This window comes from Spermophilus citellus (assembly GCF_964194105.1).
Source record: "Spermophilus citellus genome assembly, chromosome: 10".
In the NCBI taxonomy this organism is placed as follows: Eukaryota; Metazoa; Chordata; class Mammalia; order Rodentia; family Sciuridae; genus Spermophilus; species Spermophilus citellus.
In genome coordinates, this window is record NC_138197.1 from 35113140 (window position 1) to 35133175 (window position 20036).

At 38.2% G+C, this 20036-nt stretch overlaps 1 protein-coding gene and 1 pseudogene across 2 annotated transcripts in view; both read left to right on the top strand.

Moving 5' to 3' along the window:
- Positions 1-20036, top strand: part of LOC308657570 (killer cell lectin-like receptor subfamily B member 1) — a gene marked incomplete at its 3' end in the record, with an annotated part of 180681 nt that overhangs the window by 36752 nt on the left and 123893 nt on the right.
- Positions 13661-18254, top strand: LOC308659027 (homeobox protein OTX2-like; annotated as a pseudogene). The gene is made up of 2 exons: positions 13661-13682; positions 17481-18254. The product of its transcript is annotated as a homeobox protein OTX2-like (transcript).

Here is a 20036-nt window from a genome sequence, read left to right on the forward strand (position 1 = left end):
TAAAGAGGGGACTGAGAGTACAGCTCAGTTGTGGAGCAAACCTGGGTTCAATCCCCCAGTACCACAAAAGGAAAAGAAACAAACAACAGAGCCACACACTCATGCTCAACATGTATTCTATCACTAAGCTGCATCCCTAGCCAATAGGGGCAATTTTACTTTTCTTTCTTTCTTTATTGGTACTGGGAAGTGAAACCTGGGGTGATCTACTACTGAGGTGATTTCTCAGGCCTTTTACTTATTTTGTTTTTATGTTTTGAGTCAGGGTCTCCCTAAGTTGCTCAGCCTGGCCTAGAAAAGTTAAGGTCCTCCTGCCTCAGTCTCCCAAGTTGCTGGGATTATAGGCATGCCCCACCATGCCTATTAATTTTTCTTTGGGAAATACAGGATATTTTATGTTCCTATAAATATCCTTGAATTGATTTTATAGGACACTGATTCATCTTTTGGAAACAGTTTAGTCCTTCAGGCTTGCTGAGGTAAGAGGTTTGAGAGGAGAGCCGGCTATTCTGCACAACTGACTCACAGTCATTTCGCGTATTCTACCTCATTCCTCTGAGTTATATGGTTGGTGTTCTGACTGGTGGTGGGGACAGGCACTTCTTGTAGCCTAATCTGAGAACTGAGTTTTTTTTCTCCCTTGTGCTGAGTTAGGAATGATGTCTCAGTCACTAATGGATCACATATATGATGGTGGTCCCAAAAGAATATAATGAAGCTAAAAATTTCCCATGACATAGAGATGCTGTAGCTGTGGTAGTGTCATTGCACTACAAATTACTTGTGTGTGTACAGTGGTGCTGGTGTAAACAAGCCTGCTATACTGCCAGTCATATGAAAGTATAGCCCAGAGCTGGGATGTAGCTTAGTGGTACAGCACAAATGCCTAGCCTGTAGAGGCCCTTGGTATGCCCCTAAGAGCTGAAAACAAACAAACAAATAAACAAATAAAGTATAATACATATAATTATGTATAGCAGAGGGTAATAATGGTACTAAACACCCCTGTACTCCTTGCTGTATTTATTACACTATATGTTATAGTATATACTCCTTCTACTTATCAAAAAAAAGTTTATAAGCCTGGCATGGTGGTGCACATCTGTAATCCCAGCAACTGTTGAAGCAAGAGGATAACAAGTTCAAAGCCAGCCTCAGCAACTTAGTGAGGCCCTAAGCAATCTAGTGAGAACCTGTCTCAAAATAAAAAAAATAAATAGGGATGGGATCCACCCCCCTACTGCTGCTGGGCTTGTGATTGCCGCTTGCTCCAGCAGAGCTCAGAGTAGCAGCAGCACTAGGGCAGGGACCGACTCCAGCCCTTGGACTTAGGACATCGCAGTACCTTCCCTTGCAAGCGTGACTCTTTCGCACATCATTTCTGTTTATGCCTGGGGTGGGGAGAAAAATCCCAAACCAGGAATTTGCCAGGATACAAACAAGATAATGCACAGGAAAGCCCTTAGTAAACTAGAAGTGCTCTGTTTTTTTTACATCTGTAGATGTAAAAACTTACTTATAGTGACAGTACCTATAAAATCCTACCTAAGGATCCAACATGGCGGCAGGCGCGGAGAGATCAAGTCTCTGACCTCTTCAGCTGCGCGGGCATAGGGAGTCGTAAACTGTCTAAATGCTGTTTGCTCAGGATCACTAGGCAATGCTGAGCTGACGTGGATCTAGGGCAAACAGTCTGGGCCTCTCAGAACACACACCGAGCCCGGATTGGCTGCATTCAAGCTCCCATTCGCCTGCTTATCGCAGCCAAACCGCTGTGACTCAGCACTAACTATCCCGCCGAAACAACTGGACGGCCCTTCTGATCCTACGGAGGTAAATGCCAACCGAGCCTTCATAGGCAGTGGCCACAGGATTGAAACGGGGCTTGGGAGAGACAGTCAGGACCCACCCGTTGCATTGGTCACCCGGCAAAGGGAACAAACTGTCACCATTTGCATGGGATAGCACCATGGCAGAGAACTGACATCACCAAAACGCGGCAGAGGAGATAAATTCATTGAAACCAGCGGCGACAGGTGTGTAATCACCTAGCCATCCCTCTCCACACAGCGGGGAAACCTTAAGGGCCCCTCCCAGCTCTCCCGTGAGCGCGATAGCCAGACAGAGGGAATCAGGAGTGGCACGGGACTCGCGGCACGGAACTCCCGGCTACCGCTACCACCAGTGCTGACAACTGAGGTCCCTTGCACCAGCTACTGGGGGGCATGGCTACTGGAGGGCAAGCAAATTCGCTGGGGGTTCTCAGCCCCAAGCTCTACAAACTTAGGGTCTGAGGGAATGTCAAACAGGGAGAGTGTGCCCAGGCGTTCATGAAAACTGGGCTCCCAGGAGCACCAGACCTGGCTTGTAGCCAGTATTGTGGTGAGTGTCACCGTGAGCGGGGCCTGGCTTGAGGAAAAGTGGGGAAGTGACTAGACACAAGAGAAGGCCCTAGGCACTCAGGATTGGAGACCCGCCCAGTCCGGGAGGAAGAGCTGCTGCACAGTGATTGGTTCCTGTCTATTGAGAGGAGAAGCTTGGCCCAGTGGGCACAGCTCCATCTACTGGAAGAGAAGTTAAACAAACTCTAAGACTGCATTTATTATTATTTTTTTAAAATTTGGGTTTTTTCTCATTTTCATTTTTTTTGTTCTTAAAGTTTCTTTTTAATTTTTAAAATTTTTTTCATTTTATTTTTTTAATTTAAATTTTTATTATTTTTTTTCAATTTTTTTCTTTATTTTCTATTTTTTTCTTTTTTCTTTTCATTTCTTTTCAATTCTCTTATTCCCCCTTCCTTGAATTCTACCTGCTTACTCTCATTCTCTTTAGTGACTTCTTCCCTTCCCTTCTAATACCTTTCCTTTCAAGCATCAAATAAATTTATAGGAGTAAACAGTAACTCAGCAGTCAAACAGAACAAGAAGTAACATGAGCAGCATGAAAAAGCAAGGAAGAAAAGGAGTAGAAACAATGCAGGACAGCCTAAATATTCAGGAGGACCTAGAGTCATCAGAAAAATGGTCATAAAAGGAACTCAAGGAATATCTTAGACAGATGGAATGGAACCTTAAAGAGGATACGAGAGAGCAAATTCAAACAGTGAAAGAATACATTGAAAATGAATTACATAAACAGATAAAATAAGAAGTTAAGCATCTTTATCAGGAGATAGAGATTATAAAAAAATCAAACAATAATCCTAGAAATGAAAGAAACTATAAACCAAATTAAAAACTCAATTGAGAGTATCACTAACAGAGTGGAGCAAGTAGAAGCCAGAACATCAGATAATGAAGACAAAATATATCATCCTGAAAAGAGTCCAGCCAACTCAGAAAGGCTGGTTAAAAATCATGAGAAAAACATCCAAGAGATATGGGGTAACATAAAAAACCAAATTTAAGAGTCATCGGGATAGAGGAAGGTATAGAGATTCAAACCAAAGGAATGAGTAACCTGCTGAATGAAATAATTACAGAAAACTTTCCAGAAATAAAAAAGGAAACGGATATATAAATTGTAGATGCATACAGGACACCGAGCACACAAAATCACAGTAGACCAACGCCAAGACACATTGTTATGAAGATATACAATATACAAAACAAAGAGAAAATATTAAAAGCTACAAGAGAAAGGAGGCAGATTACATTCAGGGATAAACCAATAAGGTTAACAACAGATTTTTATCACAGATGCTGAAAGCAAGAAGATCCTGGAACAACATATTTCAAACACTGAAAGACAATGGATACCAACCAAGAATTCTGTATCCAGCAAAATTAAGCTTCAGGTACGACAAGGAAATAAAAATCTTTCATGATACACAAAAGCTAAAAGAATTTGCAGCCAGAAAACCAGCACTGCAAAGCATCTTGAGCAAAACACTACACGAGGAAGAAATGAAAAACAATAACCAAAACCATCAGTGGGAAGTGCCTCAGTAAAGACAGAGGGCGGGGGGAAAGCTAATCATGGAGAAACAAACTAAATTAGAAAAAAAAAGATAAATAATCAAACATGGCAGGAAGTACAAACCATATATCAATAGTAACTCTAAACGTTAATGGCTTAAACTCTCCAATAAAGCGACATAGGCAGGTAACATGGATTAAAAAAAACAAATCCAACAATACGCTGCCTCCAGGAGACACATGTGATTGGAAAAGACATACACAGGCTGAAGGTGAAAGGTTGGGAAAAAATATACCACGCACACGGTCCTTGTAAGCAAGCAGGGGTGGCCATCCTCATATAGAATAAAATCGACTTCAAGACAGTTAATCAAAAGGGATAAGGAAGGACATTATATACTGTTAAAAGGAACCATTCACCAACAAGACATAACAATTATCAATATTTATGTACCAAATAATGGTGCTGGGAAGTTCATAAAACAAATTCTCCTCAAGTTCAAGAATCAAATAGACCACAACACAATAATTATGGGTGACTTCAACACACCTCTATCACCATTGGGCAGATCCTCTGAAAAAAATGTTGAATAAAGAAACTATAGAACTCAATATCACAATCAATAACCTAGACTTAACTGACATATATATATAATATATCAACCATCATCAAATGGATATACTTTTTTCTCAGCAGCACATGGATCCTACTCAAAAATAGACCATATATTATGCCATAGGGTAACCCTCAGTAAATATAAAGGGGTGGAGATAATATCATGCATTTTATCTGATCATAATGGAACGAAACTGGAAATCGATGATAAAAAAGGAAGGAAAAATCCTACATCACATGGAAAATGAACAATATGTTACTGAATGATCAATGGGTTACAGAAGACATAAAGGAGGATATCAAAAAATTCTTAGAGACAAATGAAAATACAGACACAACATATCGGAATCTATGGGACACAATGAAAGCAGTTTTAAGAGGGAAATTCATCGCCTGAGGTCATTCCTCAAAAAAGGAAAAAACCAACAAATAAATGAGCTCACACTTCATCTCAAAGCCCTAGAAAAGGAAGAGCAAAACAACAGCAAATGTAGCAGAAGGCAAGTAATAATTAAAATCAGAGTGGAAATCAACAAAATGGAAACAAAAGAAACTATTGAAAAAATTGACAAAACTAAAAGTTGGTTCTTCAAAAAAATAAATAAGATCCACAGACCCTTAGCCATGCTAACGAAGAGAAGAAGAGAGAGAACTCAAATTACTAACATACGGGATGAAAAAGGCAATATCACAACAGATGCTACAGAAATATAGAAGACAATTAGAAATTATTTTGAAAACCTATATTCCAACAAAATAGAAGATAGTGAAGACATCGATAAATTTCTTAAGTCATATGATTTACCCAGACTGAGTCAGGAGGATACACACAATTTAAACAGACCAATATCAATGGATGAAATTGAAGAAGCCATCAAAAGACTACCAACCAAGAAAAGCCCAGGACCGGATGGGTATACAGCGGAGTTTTACAAAACCTTTAAAGAAGAATTAATACCAATACTTTTCAAGTTATTTCAGGAAATAGAAAAAGAGGGAGCTCTTCCAAATTCATTCTATGAGGCCAACATCACCCTGATTCCGAAACAAGACAAAGACACCTCAAAGAAAGAAAACTACAGACCAATATCTCTAATGAACCTAGATGCAAAAATCCTCAATAAAATTCTGGCGAATTGAATACAAAAACACATCAAAACAATTGTGCACCATGATCAAGTAGGATTCATCCCTGGGATGCAAGGATGGTTCAATATACGGAAATCAATAAATGTTATTCACCACATCAATAGACTTAAAGATAAGAACCATATGATCATCTCGATAGATGCAGAGAAAGCATTCGACAAAGTACAGCATCCCTTTATGTTCAAAACATTAGAAAAACTAGGGATAACAGGAACTTACCTCAACATTGTAAAAGCTATCTATGCTAAGCCTCAGGCTAGCATCATTCTGAATGGAGAAAAATTGAACGCATTCCCTCTAAAATCCGGAACAAGACAGGGATGCCCTCTATCACCACTTCTATTCAATATAGTTCTCGAAACACTGGCCAGAGCAATTAGACAGACGAAGGAAATTAAAGGCATAAAAATAGGAAAAGAAGAACTTAAATTATCACTATTTGCAGATGACATGATTCTATACCTAGAAGACCCAAAAGGATCTACAAAAAAACTACTAGAACTAATAAATGAATTCAGCAAAGTGGCAGGATATAAAATCAACACGCATAAATCAAACCATTTCTGTATATCAGCGACAAAACTTCTGAAACGGAAATGAGGAAAAACACCCCATTCACAATATCCTCAAAAAAAAATAAAATACTTGGGAATCAACCTAACAAAAGATGTGAAAGACTTATAGAAGAAAACTACAGAACCCTAAAGAGAGAAATAGAAGAAGATCTTAGAAGTTGGAAAAATATACCCTGTTCATGGATAGGCAGAACAAACATCATCAAAATGGCCATAGTACCAAAAGTTCTCTATAGGTTTAATGCAATGCCAATCAAAATCCCAACAGCATTTCTTGTAGAAATAGATAAAGCAATCATGAAATTCATATGGAAAAATAAAAGACCCAGAATAGCAGAAGCAACTCTAAGCAGGAAATTTGAATCAGGCGGTATATTGATACCACATTTCAAACTATATTACAGAGCAATAGTAACAAAAACAGCATGGTACTGGTACCGATGGTACAGAATAGAGGACACAGACACTAATCCACAAAATTATAACTATCTTATATTTGATAAAGGGGCCAAAAGCATGTAATGGAGGAAGGATAGCATTTTCAACAAATGGTGCTGGGAAAACTGGAAATCTATATGGAACAAAATGAAACTGAATCCCCTCCTCTCGCCTTGTACAAAAGTTAACTCAAAATGGATCAAGGAGCTTGATATCAAATCAGAGACTCTGCATCTGATAGAAGAAAAAGTTGGCTCCCATCTATATATTGTGGGGTTGGGCTCCAAATTACTTAATAGGACACCCATAGCACAAAAGTTAATAACTGGAATCAACAAATGGGACTTACTCAAACTAAAAAGCTTTTTATCAGCAAGAGAAACAATAAAAGAGGTAAATAGGGAGCCTACATCCTGGGAACAAATCTTTACTCCTCACACTTCAGATAGAGCCCTAATATCCAGAATATACAAAGGACACAAAAAATTAGACAATAAGATAACAAATAACCCAATCCACAAATGGGCCAAGGACCTGAACAGACACTTCTCAGAGGAGGACATACAATCAATCAACAAGTACATGAAAAAATGCTCATCATCTCTAGCAGTCAGAGAAATGCAAATCAAATCTACCCTAAGATACCATCTCACTCCAGTAAGATTGGCAGCCACTATGAAGTCAAACAACAACAAGTGCTGGCGAGGATGTGGGGAAAAGGGTACTCTTGTACATTGCTGGTGGGACTGCAAATTGGTGCAGCCAATTTGGAAAGCAGTATGGAGATTCCTTGGAAAGCTGGGAATGGAACCACCATTTGACCCTGCTATTGCCCTTCTTGGACTATTCCCTGAAGACCTTAAAAGAGCATGCTACAGGGAAGGGATACTGCCACATCGATGTTCATAGCAGCACAATTCACAATAGCTAGACTGTGGAACCAACCCAGATGCCCTTCAATAGATGAATGGTTAAAAAAATGTGGCATTTATACACAATGGAGTATTATGCAGCACTAAAAAAGACAAAATCATGGAATTTGCAGGGAAATGGGTGGCACTAGAGCAGATTATGCTAAGTGAAGCTAGCCAATCCCTAAAAAACAAAAGCCAAATATCTTCTTTATATAATGAGAGCAATTAAGAACAGAGCAGGGAGGAAGAGCAGGAAGAGAAGATTAAGATTAAACAGAGACATGAGGTGGGAGGGAAAGGGAGAGAAAAGGGAAATTGCATGGAAATGGAAGGGGACCTTCATTGTTATACAAAACTACATATAAGAGGTTGTGAGGGGAATGGGAAAAAAACAAGGAGAGTAATGAATTACAGTAGATGGGGTAGAGAGAGAAGATGGGAGGGGAGGGGAGGGAGGATAGTAGAGGATAGGAAAGGTAGCAGAATACAACAGTTACTAATAGGGCATTATGTAAAAATGTGGATGTGTAACTGATGTGAAAGATGATATGTCAAGAGCTTTGTAATGTTTTGAATAACCAATAAAAAAAGAATTCTACAAAAAAAAGATTAAACCAAAAAAAAAATAAATAAATAAATAAAAACAGGGATAGGGATGTGATTCCTTGGTAAAGTGCCCTTGGGTTTAGTCTTCAGTATTGGAAAAAAGAAAAAAAAAAGATGAATTATTCCCCCTTCCTTTTTTCCCAGCATGCATTTCTTGTCCTAAAGAAGGCCCTTAAATTATCAGTAGTTCCAAAATGAGAAATATTAAAAATTAATTAGCAAATTAACTCACATCTCTTTTTGTCAAAATGGATCAATAAATAATAGACTAAGACATGTTGCCAGTATCATAACATAAATAATGCTGAGAATGAAGAGGGCAACTCTCACAGGTAGTCAGACACAGTGACACAAGCCTGTAACCCCAGTGACTTGGGAGGCTGAGACAGTATCATGCCAAATTTGAAGTCATTTGGGAAACTTGATGAGCCCCTGACTCAAAATGAAATTTAAAAAGGACTGGGGATGTTACTCAGTGATGGGGCACTTGCCTAGCATGCTCCAGATTCAGTTCCCAGAACAATCATCATCATCATCATCATCATTATTTTTAGAGAAAAAAGATACATCTGTGTTAGATTCAGTGTTAGCACTTCCTGCCAGCACTTTGGGGATTACTTTGTAACATGCTAACTAGTATTTTACCTTTCCATAGTATAATGTGAGATGTGTCAGTAGTATTCTTCTTGATTTTCTAGATTTACTCCCTAACTAGTTCTTTATTATTCTAATATCTATGTGACTTTTTATCTGATTTTTAAAATGCCACTACTAAATTTATTTTATTGTCTGATCCTAAGAAGAAGCACCAGGACTAGTGGAAATCCTGTTGTTAATATTGTTCAATCAATGAGGATATGAAAGGCACACTCAAAAATAAGAAGCAGATACTTCCAGTTTGGACTGTGGCTAAATAGCTAGTGTCAGATCAATCCTCTGCTGAGACCAATTATTGAAGTTGAGTAAAACACAAAAACAACCATTAGAAAGCATAGAGAGCAGCAAGGTTTGGTGGAGCACACCTGTAATCCCAGCAAGTCTGGAGGTCGAAGCAGGAGGATCATGAGTTCAAAGCCAGACTCAGCACTTTAGTGAGGCCCTAAGTAACTTACTGAGTCCCTGTCTCAATTTTTTTTTAAGAGGCTGAGGATGTGACTCAGTGGTTGAGCACCACTGGGCTCAATCCCTGGTACCAAAACATATAAACAAAACCCCTTGATTGTAAGACTGAGAATCTGCACATAAAGTGACAAGAAATGCCAAAACTCAAAAACAAGGATTTAGAAGACTCCCAGAGCAAGGGGATTTAGGATCCAACCCACCAGTGCCCTAGGAATAATGAAGAACTGAAATAGATTGTTATCTCAGGCTAAAATGCAGTTTGTTCCTCTGTAAAATTTGCAATTAGTTGTTTTGCAGTACTAGGGATGGAATCGAGTGCCTGGTGCATACTAGGCAAGCACTCTACCATTGCCCTGAAAAGCAGTTTTGAAAACCACCCAATCCCTGACTGTATCAAGTCAAAATGTGCCTTAATCTACCTTAACTCCAGCATCCAAATTGAAAGTAAATTATCTCTAGGAAAAGGTCAGATTATCCAGCAACTCCTCACTACAATGCAGAAATTGAATTTCTGTTTTTTCAAAAAATAAAGTTAAGTTTTCAGAATGAATTTAGAGTTACAGAAAAATTGAGAAGATAGCATGGGGAGTTCCTAGACAACACATCCAATTTCCTCTGTTATTAATTTGGTCCTTTTGTCACTACCAATAAGCAAGCATTGATATGTTATAATTAACTAAGGTTCATACTTTATTTGGATTTTTAAAATTTTCAACTAATGTAATTTTCAGTTCCAGAATTTAACCAGGATACCAGGGTATATTTAATAATCAGATCTCCTTAGACTTCTCTGTCCTGTAAGAGTTTCTCAGATTTCTCTTGGGTTTTGTGTTTCTGTATATGTATGTTTTGTTTTTGTTTTTGCTTTTTCATTTGTTTGTTTGTTTGATACTGGAAATTGAACTGAGGGACACTCTACTACTGAGCTATATCCCAGACCTTTTCACTTTTGAGACAGGGCTTCACTGAATTGCTTAAGTTCTCACTAAATTCCTAATGCTGTCCTCTGACTTGTGGTCTTCCTGGCTCACCCTTCTTAGTCACTTGGCATTGGAGACCCTGAGCTAGAATCCCTTCTCTCTCTCTCTCTCTCTCTCTCTCTCTCTCTCTCTCTCTCTCTCTCTTAATGAAATTGATAGAGAAATACTGATCATGAATTTTGCAGAATGTCCCTTTTGGGTATTTATTTGACTTTCTTTCTCATGTCAGTTTGATTATGGATTTTTGTTAGAAAAACCACAGCTAAAGTGGCATTTTTATTATATCATTTCTTTTTTTCTTTTCTTGTATTAGAGATTGAACCCAGGGGCACTTTACCACTGAATTACATCCCCAAACACCTTTTTATTTTTTGAGACAGGATTTCACTAAGTTGCTAAAGATCTTGCTAAACCACTGAGATTGGCCTCAAACTTATAGTCCTTCTTCCTTGGCCTCCTGTAATTAGAATTACAGATGTGCATTACTAAGCCCAGCTTCCTTTTTTGGAAACTGGTAATTAAATCAGGGCCTCATGCATACCAGGCAAGCATTCTACCACTGAGCTATATGTCCCCAGCCCAAGGGCACAACATGCTTATAACTTACTGTTTACATTGACCTTAATTACCTGGCTAAAGTATTATTCTTCAGGAACCTCTAGTCTCCTCTTTGAAAGGAAGTCAAGTAGGGAGTTATGCTCTGTCTCAAGATTTTATGAATAATATCTGGTATTGGATGGAAAATAACTGTACATTAAAAAGACAAGATCTAGCCTGTTGCAGTGGCACATGCCTCTCACTAAGTTTTCTTCCTTTGATGTGTCTTTGTCTGGTTTTGGAATCGGTAATATTGGACTTATAGAATGTGTTTGGAAGTTTTCCCTCTTTTTTTTATTTCATGAAATAGTTTGAGAAGTATTGGTATTAGTTCTTCTTTAAAGGTCTTGTAGAACTCAGCTGTGTATCCATGGGTCCTGCTTGGGCTTTTCTTGATATGGCTAATGGTTTATCAATCTTATGTTTCAAAGAAGCAACTTTTTGTTCTTTCAATTTTTCCAATTGTTTCTTTTGTTTCAATTTCATTGATTTCAGCTCTGATTTTAATTATTTCCTATCTTTTGGGGTTGATTTTTTTTTTTTTTTTTGCTTTTGGGGTTGATTTGTTCTTCTTTTTATAAGGTTTTGAGATGTAATGTTAGGTCATTTATTCATTGACCTTTTTCTTCTTTTAAGGAATGAACTCCATGCAATGAACTTTCCTCTTAGAACTGCCTTCGTAGTGTTCCAAGATTTCAGTATGTTGTATCTGTGTTCTCATTTACCTCTAAGAATTTTTGAATCTCCTCCTTGATATCTTTTGCAACCTACTGATCATTAAATAGCATATTATTTAGTCTCCATGTGTTGGAGTGGATTTTATTTTTTATTTTATCAATAATTTCTAATTTCATACTTTAGATTCAAGTGGGTTATGAACTCCCATTTTTACCCCGTATACAGATTGCAGAATCACATCGGTTACATATCCACATTTTTACATAATTCCATATTAGTAACTGTTGTATGAAATATGATATGTCAAGAGCTATGTAATGTTTTAAACGACCAATAAAAAAATAAAGTTAAAAAATAATAATAATTTCTAATTTCATTCCATTGTGGTCTGATAGAATGCAGGGTAGTATCTCTACTTTTTATTTTTTATATTTACTAAGAGTTGCTTTGTCAGAGATATGAAAAATCATGGTATATATGTGTATTAAGAAATGAAATGCAAAAAAACCCCACCAAAGTACATGTACATGTATAAAAGCGTGAATTGGTGTGAACATACTTTATTACAGAGATGTGAAAAATTGTGTTCTATATGTGTAATAAGAATTGTAATGCATTCCACTGCTGTCATGAACTTAAACAAATAAAATCAATAAAAGATTAAAAAAAGAGAGTGGATTGTAAACATTCTCACCACAAAAAAATGTGAGATGATGAATACGTTAATTAGGTTGATTTAATCATTTTGTAATATATATATATATATATATATATATATATTATATATATAATATATATATAAACATTATATTGTATATCATAAATATAATTTTTGTTTTCCTATTAACCCTTAATAAAGCTGAAAAATAATAAAAAATATTTTTTTGTGGCATAATAAATGGTCTATTTAAGAGAAGGATCCATGTGCTGCTGAGAAGAAAGTGTATTTGATCGTTGATGGGTAAAACCCACAAAAAAACTTTAAGATTTAGCTATTCCACCATGAGGAATATATCCAAAGGAAATAAGATCAGTGAAGATATATCTACATTCACATGTTAACACAGCACTATTCAAAAATAGCTAAGAAATAGCTAAGAAATGAACCTAAGTGCCAACAAGTGATGAATAGGTAAAGAAAATTGGTATAAATATGCCATAGACTATTCTTCATCTATGAGGGAGAATGCAATTCTGTCCTTTTTCAACATGGTTAGAACTTGGAGGTCATTATGTTAAATGAAATAAGCCAATTTCTGGTGTGCCACTGCTGAGTAGACTGTAGATAATTATAATGTGCTATACATTTTAAAAACCTGAAAGAATGGAGTTTGAATGTTTTCATCATAAACAAATGATAAATGTTAAAGAAATAGACATGTTGAATATTACCTGATTGAAATATTACCTAATGTGTAAATATATTGAAATATCATATGTACACATAAATATTAACAATAGTATATATATCTGGAGCTGGAGATGTAGCTCAGTGTTTAAGCATCCCTAGATTCAATTCCTGGTACTAAAAAATTAGATAAGATCTAGCTGGGCACAGTGGAGCAAGCCTGTAATTCCACCAACTTGAGTGAATGGCATGAGGTTCACAAGCTGGAGGCCAACTCCTGGCAACTTAGTAATACCCTTTCTCAAAAGAAAAAGGGCCAGAGATGTAGCTCAGTGTAGTGTGCTTGCCTAACATACTTGAGCCCCTGGCTTCTATCCTTTAAGCAGAGAGAGGAAAAAAAAAAGACAAGATTTCATTTAAAACAGAAAATGAAATAAAATCCTGAAACAGAGTTGATAGAATCAGACTTTAAAACTACATGAATAATATGTTAATAGATTAAAAATGTTGCCAGTGCTAATTCATCCTTTGCAATGCATCCCTACAGGGACCTGATCCTGAGTGCCCTGGGCCCCCTTCTCTGGGATCCTGAGGTCTTTGAACTTGTCTGTCTGAATCATTACCTTTTACTGGGATAACTGTAACCAAGGTAAGGACCCTGTAGTGATCAAAAGCCTGACTCTAGAACCTGACCCTTTTGTCTTTCCTGGAAATGTGACCATGGGCCCTGAGTGTAAAACCAGTATCCTTTCCAATTCTCCTCGGAAGGTGGCATTAACTCTGAAGATAGAAGTGGCTGGCCTCTAGAATATCCTGGTGCAGTGGTGCATGACTATAGTCCCGCTACTTTGGAAGCTGAGGCAGGAGATTGAGATTAGCCTGGGCAACATGGCTAGACTCCTTCTCAAAAAAAAAAAAAAAAGAAAAAAAAAGTCAACCCAGAGTACTGGCACATGCCTGCCTGTAATCACACTGACTCACTCTGGAGGTTGAGGCAGAAGAACTTCAAGTACAAAGCCAGCCTCAGAAAATTAGCAAGCACTAAGCATCTTAGTGATAGCCTGTCTCAAAATTTAAAAACATAAAAATAAAAATGGCTGGGGATATTGCTCAGTGGTTGAGCACCGTAGGTTCAATCCCCATTACAGAAAAATAAAAATGAAGTCAGGTGTAAACCAGTGAAACTTCTATAGTGTGCTTTACACTCTACTTCTCCCTGGGAAGCTTTGACCAGAGCCCTACAAGCCTATGGGCTTCCCTGACACTCTCTCTTCAAAGAATGCACCTACTCATTGTCCAGAATGATTTCACTATGCCGGACCTGAGCTGCTGAAGAAAAAGCAGGATGAAATCTCCATTATGTCAGATTAGGCCCCAACTTCCTTAATAAGAGTTCTATAGCACAAGAATTAATATCAAGAATCAATAAATGGAATAGATTCAAACCAAAAAGCTTCTTCTCAGCAAAAGAAACAGTCAGAGAAGTAAATAGAAAGCCTACAATTTGGGAACAAATTTTTACCACATGTATGTCAGATATAGCACCAATCCCTAGGATATATAAAGAACTCAAAAATCTTAACACCAAAAAAAAACCACTAAAAACAAATAACCCAATCAATAAATGGGCCAAGGACATGAACAGACACTTCCCAGAAGGTGATATACAATCAATCAACAAATAATGAAAACATATTCAACATCTCTAACAATTAGAAGAATGCAAATCAAAACTTCTCTAAGATTTCATCTCACTCCAGTCAGAATGGCAGCTATTAAGAATAAAAAAAAAAAAAAACAATAGGTGTTTGCAAGGATGTGGAGGAAAAGGCACACTCATACCTGCTGGTGGGACTGCAAATTGGTGCAGCCAATATAGAAAGCAGTATGGAGATTTCTTGGAAATCTGGGAATGGAACCACCATTTGACCCAGCTACCCCTCTCCTCCATCTATACCCAAAGGACTTAAAAACAGCATACTACAGGAACACAGCCACATCAATGTTTATAGCAGCACAATTCACAACAGATAAACTGTGGAACCAACCTAGATGCCCTTCAGTAGATGAATGAAATGGATAAAGAAAATGTGGCATATATACACAATGGAATATTATTCAGCATTAAAAGAGAATATAATCATGGCATTTGCAGGTAAATGGATGGCGTTAGAGAAGATAATGCTAAGTGAAGTTAGCCAATCCCCCCAAAACAAATGCTGAATGCTTTCTCTGATTAAGGATGCTGATTCATAATATGGTGGTGAGGGGCATAGGAGGATTAGATGAACTCTAGATAGGGCAAAGGGGAAAAGAGGAGGGAGAGGAAGGGAGGGGGCATGGGGGTAGAAATGATGGGGGAATGAGATGGACATCATTACCCTAAGTCATATATGAAGACACGAATGGTGTGACTCTACTTTGTGTACAACCAGAGATATGAAAAATTATGCTCTATATATGTAATATGAATTGTAATGCATTCTGCTGTCATATATAACAAATTAAAATAAAAAATTCAAAAAAATAGTGGTCTCACATTTTATACTGACTAATGAAGAAATTGAAAGCTACTAGAAAGCAAAGGAAACTACATTCCTCTGCTAGAAGAACTCTCCTTGTCACTTTTCAGTGCTTCTCAGATAATGAACACCCAGCCAGGAAGATGGACCTTGAAGTCTGTGACTGATGAACAAACAGTCTCAGGTCAATTTGTTTATGGCTTGCTTCTCAGGTACATGATGTATTGTTTCTGCTAATGGTATTTCTGGAAAGATACCTCCAAATCATCATGTCCTAAATTTGCTTTATATCAACTAATAAAAACATGAGATTTTAATGAATATATATATATATATATATATATATATATATATATTTATTTATATTTATATATATATATATATATATATATAGAAATCTGGGTGAGTAACTCAGTAGAGAGTGTTTCCCTAGCATGTGTGAGAGTGAGAACCTGAGTTCAATCCCCAGCTTTACAAAAAAGAAAAAGGAAAAGGAAAAAGGAAAGAAAAAGCCAGCAGCAGTCAATAATGAGCAGTACTGCATGGGGAAACCCTACATATTAATTCCTTATGGAACCTTCTTATTTCCCAGGCCACTGTGAGTGGTACAGACTATTATCTCCTTATTAGATTCCTCATGAAGGAGGCAATAAACTTTGACATGCTAAAAAACAGTATGTTTGAGCTGGGTGCAGAGTCAGTACCCTGTAATCCCAGCAACTCTGGAGGTTGAGGCAGGAAGATGACAAGTTTGAGGCCAGCCTGAGCAATTTAGTGAAGCCCTAAGCAACTTAGGGAGATCCTATCTCAAGATAGAAGATGAAAAGGGGTGGGGATGTAGGGCACTGGTGAAAACCCCCTGGGTTTAAACTCCAGTACCAAATACACACACATCTGGATATTAAAGATATCTGAAGTAATAAATAAAAATTGTGTTGAAAGAAAACACAGCTAGTGGGTTTAGCTGAGCTTGGTTGTTAACTTCTGTAATCCCAGCAGTTTTGGAGGCTGAGATAGGAGGATCAAAATATCAAAGCCAGACTCAGCAACTTAGTGAGGCCCTAAGCAACATATTGAGAGCCTTTCTCAAATTAAAACAATTAAAAAAAATGGACTGGGAATGTGGCTCAGTGGTTGAGCACCACTGGTTCAATCCCTGGTACAGGAGGAAAAAAACAACAACAACAAATTAATGGGTTTTGTAAGTAGCAGTAATGCTATACATGGTGGCACATACCTGTCCTACCAATTCCTCAGGAAGCTGAGGCAAGAGAATCTCAAGTTCAGGGTCAGCTCGGGCAACTTAGTCAGAACCTGTCTCAAGAGAAAAAAAAAGAAAAAGGCTGGAGACGCAGCTCAGTAATAAAGTACCCCTGGATTCATTCTCCTCTACTGAAACAAATAAAGAAACAAACAAACAAATAAATAAATAATAGGATTACCTTCGCTATAATACTCTTTAACAAAGAATGGTCATTGGTGCTTCTAATTGAAAGAATATGATCCTATGTTTAGATTTTGCCAAAAATTAATTTTAAAACATTTTTCTCTTGGTGTGTGTGTGTGTGTTGCTTGGATTAAACCACAGGGTGCTGTACCACTGAGCTACATCTCCATACTAGCTATTTTGGGGGTGAGGCAGCAGAATTGTAAGTTGGAGGCCAGCCTGGACCATTTAACAAGACCTTGTCTCAAAATAAAAAATAAAATGGGATTGGGGAAGGAGCTCAGGGAGAGTACCTGCTTAGCGTGCTTGAGGCCCTGGATTTAATTATAGCACTATAAAAAATCACTAATTAATATTCCCCCACCAATATCCCTAATTTTAAAAATTCTTGCTGCATTTCAGAATCGGGTGCTACTCTGAAAAGGACAGTATGTCCTGAGTCTCAGGAGCCCAGGCCCTGGAAGCGGAGGGGAGAGCATTGGGAGGAGGAGGGGAGACGAGGGGGAAGGTGGGATAGTCGGAGGACCCCCGGAAACCCCTGTGACTGAGAAACTGCTCCCCCACCCTAAAGGGCCCTGGGCTTCCAGTCCCGCAGCCACGCCCCGGGAACAGCTGCGGGAGAGGACGACGTTCACTGGAGCTCAGCTAGACGTCCTGGAAGCGCTGTTTGCCAAGACATGGTACCAGACATCTTCATGCAGGAAGAAGTGGCGCTGAAAATCAACTTGCCCGAATCCAGGGTGTAGGTAAGGTTTAAGAATCGAAGAGCAAAGTGCCGCCAACAGCAGCAGCAACCACAGAATGGAGGTCAAAATAAAGTGACACCTGCCAAAAAGAAGACATCTCCAGCTGGGGAAGTGAGTTCAGAGAGTGGAACAAGTGGCCAGTTCACTCCCCCCTCTAGCACCTCAGTCCCTACCATTGCCAGCCGCAATGCCCCAGTGTCCATCTGGAGCCCAGCTTCCATCTCCCCACTGTCAGATCCCTTGTCCACCTCCTCTTCCTGCATGCAGAGGTCCTATCCCATGACCTATACTCAGGCTTCAGGTTATAGGCAAGGATATGCTGGCTCAACTTCCTACTTTGGGGTCATGGACTGTGGATCTTATTTGACCCCTATGCATCACCAGCTTCCTGGACCAGGGGCCACACTGAGTCCCAGCCATCTCAACCAGTCCCCAGCTTCTCTTTCCACCCAGGAATATGGAGCTACAAGCTGGGTTTTAACTCAACCACTGATTGCTTGGATTATAAGGACCAAACTGCCTCCTGGAAGCTTAACTTCAATGCTGACTGCTTGGATTATAAAGATCAGACATCCTCATGGAAATTCCAGGTTTTGTGAAGACCTACAGAACCTCTTTTTGTGGGTGATTTTTAAATATGCTGGGCTGGACGTTCCAGTTTTAGCCAGGCATTGGTTAAAAGAGTTAGGTGGGATGATGCTCAGACTCCTCTGATGAAAGTTCCAGGAGGCATAGAAGGAAAAATGAAGGGCCTTAAAGGGGCCTACCAACCAGCAACCTGAAATGGACAAACCAATCTGCTTAAGACCCTCTCATAGTTGTAGATCATTGGTTTTCCTGATTTACCAAGTGATCTGTCAAATGCATTCCAGCCATGTGCAACCAGACACAACCAAAAAATAAAAATCACACAACAAGTTGTGAGGGAAGGGAGGGAAGGCCCTAGCCTTCATAAGCAGAGGTGATCCAATGTTTTAGCCAATCTTTGGTTGAATCTTAGGAATGAACAGTGTCTCAACTCATTCACGTTTCATGACCAACTGGTAGTTGGCACTGAAAAACTTCAGGGCTGTGTGAATTGTGCGACTGATTGTCCTAGATGCACTACTTTATTTAAAAAATAATGTTCATAAGTAGTCAATATGTAGTTTAAGAGACAATCAGTGTGTGTCTTATATAAATGGTACATCTGTGGTTTTTAATCTGTGCTAAACTTCAAAACTGTGATCTCCTCTTGTTGTATGCAACCTTGAACTCCACCTCTCCAGGAGTTCTTCGTGATTAAATGGATTATAATTATAAGCAAAATTCAGATCAACTGAGTACTGATTTTAAAAGATTACTTTTGGCTGGAGGTGAGCTGCACTGAAACTTTACAACAAAATGTCTGGACAAGGAGAGTGAGAGAAGAGAAATAAAGGACATTAATTCATCTGTATTTTACTGTTGGTAAGCCTAGCAGTAAAGAGACATTGGTCAATTGCTCTGACCCTGATGAATTTTTAAACTGAGATCATTGTTGTTTATGCTTGCAGATGTTAACTGGAAGTGATATATGCATAAACCTTTTCTTCCTGGATTTGGCAGATACGTATAATTATATTAAAATAGTTCTAGCACACAGACACAAAAAATTCTTGCTGGGCATAATGGCACTCCTCTGTCACTGCAGATGGGAGAGGCAAGAGAAACACATATGCAAGAAGTAAAAAATAAAAAAAGGGCTGAGGATGTAGCTCAGTTGTGGGGCACTTGCTCAGCAAGCTCAAGGCACTGGTTTAAATCCCTAGTACTTCCTAAAAGTAATTCTGAAAAGTTTTGGGGAGCCACAGGGATGGTACTGTGGAACCACAGGTGTCTATTATGGGCAGGATTCTAAATTAGATATTTGGCACCTAAAAATCATTCTTCAAAGCAGTATACAAATCAGAGTGCAGAATGCTTTATCACTGTTATTTATATTGCACATATAAACAAGTTTGTAAATACATATTAAAAGTAACAAAGAGAAAAAACACAAATTAATGATTTCTTAACTGATTAGTGAGGTAAAGGTGATTTAATTTTATTTTCCTTTTGTTTCCCCCATTTTCTTTAATGCCCATTTATTATTTTATTTGTCAGATATACTACTATTTTTCTTTAAAGCTTTTGGTCAGCCTAGATCTTACTGTTACTCAAACCAATTCCACAAATGAATACATCTCACTGTCCAAAGTTAATTTATGATTATATCAGCTTCAGGCAACTGTTTATTTAAAAAAATATATATATTTTTTGGTATCAGAGATTGAACCCAGGGATATTAACCACTAAGCAACATCACCAGCCCTGTTTTATTTTTATTTTGATATAGGTTCTCACTAAATTGCTTAGGGCCT